Raw genomic sequence first — 3,552 nt, 5'->3', positions numbered from 1 at the left:
CAGTCTCCCAAGGTCACCTCCCAGGCATGTCACAGGGCCTCGCCACACTATGTCAGCAGCAAGACACAGCACGCTCAGCTTCACCTTTGGCACCCAAGGTGATGGTGAGGCCATTCTGAAAGGCCTTCAGTCCATTTTTCAGGAACAGGGGATTACAGAGTCAGTGCACACTTGGTAGGACTATGGATATTTAGCAACTTACATGAACAAGAATGGCAGCTTTGCTAATTTGAGAATTTATCCACATTGACTAGTGTTGTTGGACCTTCAGAATTACGACAGTGACATGCAAGGCAAACAAGAAACAGACAACCTTTTGAACAAAATAGAAGAAAAAAAAATGAAAGAATTGAGTCAAGACAGTACTGAGCAGGTGAAGGGATTACCACCCATAGTTCAAGTAGGGGCCATTGACAGATACTGGCCAACTGATGATGGGCACCTAGTAGAGTATGACACAGATGAAGTGGTGGGTGATGAAGATTCACCCTATCAGAACATTAAAATTCTACACTTAATGCAGTTTGGGAATATTCTCATCCTCAGCGGGGATGTTAATTTGGCAGAGAGTGACTTGGCATATACCCGGGCCATCATGGGCAGTGGTAATGAAGACTACACTGGCAAAGATGTACTGATTCTGGGAGGCAGCAATGGAGGCATATCATGTGAAATTGTTGAGCTGAAACCAAAGATGGTCACTATGGTAGAGATTGACCAAATGGTAATTGATGGATGTAAGAAATACATGCAAAGAATATGTCTTAGGCAATCTTAAGGGAGACTGCTATCAGGTTTTTATAGAAGACAGTATCCCGGTACTGAAGAGATATGCCAAAGAAGGGAGATAATTTGATTATGTGATTAATGATTTCACAGCTGTCCCTATCTCTACATCTCCAGAAGAAGAATCTACATGGGAGTTCCTCAGACTGATTGTCGACCTGTCAATGAAGGTTCTGAAACAGGATGGAAAGTACTTCACACAGAGGAACTGTGTCAACTTGACTGAAGCCCTGTCGCTCTATGAAGAACAGCTGGGGCGCCTGTATTGTCCTGTGGAATTCTCAAAAGAGATTGTTTGTGTCCCTTCGTACTGGAATTGTGGGTGTTTTACAGTGTTTAGAAGAAAGCTAAGACTTAAAGATGAGCATCCCCTGAATGACGTGTGCTGCAAGCCACCTCCCTGACCTCTGTATGCCTTATATGCCATCAAATGAGTCAAGCAACTGTTCATGACTTCCTATATGTAGTTTTCATTTTTGATTATTATTTTTAATTTAAAAAAGCCAATGGGGAAAATGTATATTTTGGTGAGTTAGGGTGTTAATTTTTAAAAATCAGCCAAAGGACATTAGACCGCCCAGTGAAGATTGTGGAGTACACTGACCCCCTAGAATGTAATTTTAGCATCTTTTCTTCCTCTGTGTAGGGTTTGGGCTTTTGTTTTGGTTTCAGTAGACCTTGAATTTGGACATGTGGAGGAATGAACATCATTGTTTTGTTCCTGAGAGAAGTTCCTGATGGTGTTTCTACCCTCTCACCCGCAAATTGAATTAGATATTAAAATTTGGTGCTTTTAGAGGTTTAAAAAGAGTGATTATCAGTGCTTCAATTAAAGGGGCAAAGGAGACCTCAAAAAAAGAAAAATATTTCAAAATCAATACAATTTGGGCTAGTTTAGTAACAGAGAAAAAGTTAAATATAATGTAGTATATTTATGAGATTATAACTTAAAAATGAGACAAAAAGGAAACCAACAACAAACAATATTGTTTAAATATGATATGATAGAACAAGTCTCTATTTCCAGCCCTAAATAGATGAAAACAGAAATATTATATATTCTAGACCATCCACAGGTATGTAGAAAGTTCAAAGTTGGCTTAAGTTACTTGAGACCATGTCTTATAAAAAATGCTGCTGTTCAGCCTTTTGGAACATTAGTATCAATATAAACAATGAAAAGTCTTTTAATCTCTGGGGATGAGTTATTTTCCACCTGTAGTTAGATTTAAATACTACTCAAGTAATTCTAGTGTCCACCCAAGTTTTAAAAACCTCAACTTCCTAAACACATATGCACAGAGTAAATGTGGACAACATAAGCAACTGAAACAATTTTTAAAAATAATTGTTTGCTCTTAGTAATAGAAGTAGTTTGTTTTTCTTTATTAAACTTGTATGAATTTTAACTTTTCACTATATATAAACTGGCACTCATCTAAGGCAGTCACTTTACATATTTAATCATTTCAAAATAAGGCAAGTGCTCTGTCTCAAACATTTTATATGCAAATTATCTGCAGAAATATTTTTTTAAATATATGGGTATTTCAGTCAATTTTACCTGAGTTTATTATAACATTTACATTAATAGATAGTGTACTGGCTGGTTTTGTGTGTCAACTTAACACAGGCTGGATTTATCACAGAGAAGGGAGCTTCAGTTGGGGAAGTACCTCCATGAGACTCAGCTGTGAGGCATTTTCTCAATTGCCCCTTGTGGGTGGTGCCATCCCTGGGCTGGAAGTCTTGGGTTCTATAAGAGAGCAGGCTGAGCAAGCCAGTAAGGAACATCCCTCCATGGCCTCTGCATCATCTCCTGCTTCCTGACCTGCTTGAATTCCAGTCCTGACTTCCTTGGTGATAAACAGCAATATGGAAGTAAGTTGAATAAACCCTTTCCTCCCCAACTTGCTTCTTGGTCATTATGTTTGTGCAGGAATAGAAACCCTGACTAAGAAAATTTGGTACCAGCATAGTGGGGTATTTGTGTGACAAACTGACCAAGTTTTGGGGAGGACTGTGGAAGGACTTTGGAACTTTGAGCTAGAAGAACCACTCTGGTTGTTAAGAACTCTGTGGGATGTTGTGTAGGAGCTTGGAAGATCATGTTGAGTACAGTGCAGAGATGGAGGCCTGGTTTGTGAAAATTCAGAGGGAAAATTAAAGACTCTTATCAGGGCCATGTTGTTTTGAATGTGAAGATTCTGTGGTTCTGGTTAGCTGGGGCTGAAGTATCAGCTGTGATTAAGAAGATACCAGAACTACTAAAGTGAAAACTTTGCATTACTGGGACTATTGATGCTAGTTAGCTGGAGCTAAGAAATTAGCAGTCATTAAGAAGAGACCAACATCACTGAGGTGACATCTTCTGGGAAGTGTTTTCTGAGAGCACAAAGAGGCTGTGTTCCAGAGATAGCCAAGGTTGTACCTTGTGCTGCAGCAGGACTTGGTAATGTGTAAGAGTCACCCAGGTGGTACTGGTTTTGAAGGAATGAAGGGGTCATGAAGAACAGCTGAGGCTCGACATGGTGAGAGGCCATGGAAGGCCATATGTGAAGGTGCAGCCTCAGTTTGCAATTGATGGCCAAGGACTGAAGGTGTCATGCAAAAGAGTTGAGACTTGGCACGGTGAAGACAGTCTATGAAAGGCTATTTGTAAGGCCTAATTACAACAGTGTTTTGGGAATGCCGGTAACATGCAATGACCACCAAGGACAGCAGCAGCAGTGGAGTACAGGCATCTGGAGCCTAGAAGACAAGATG

General features: G+C 40.1%; 1 pseudogene; it reads left to right on the top strand.

The window, feature by feature from the left end:
* Positions 1-49: 49 nt before the first annotated feature.
* On the top strand, positions 50-1,144 carry LOC116099187 (annotated as a pseudogene).
* Positions 1,145-3,552: the final 2,408 nt, after the last annotated feature.

The sequence above is a fragment of the Mastomys coucha genome, chromosome X, assembly GCF_008632895.1.
Source record: "Mastomys coucha isolate ucsf_1 chromosome X, UCSF_Mcou_1, whole genome shotgun sequence".
NCBI lineage: Eukaryota > Metazoa > Chordata > Mammalia > Rodentia > Muridae > Mastomys > Mastomys coucha.
Note: the sequence above shows the minus strand (reverse complement) of the source record. Positions and strands in the feature narration are given on the sequence as shown.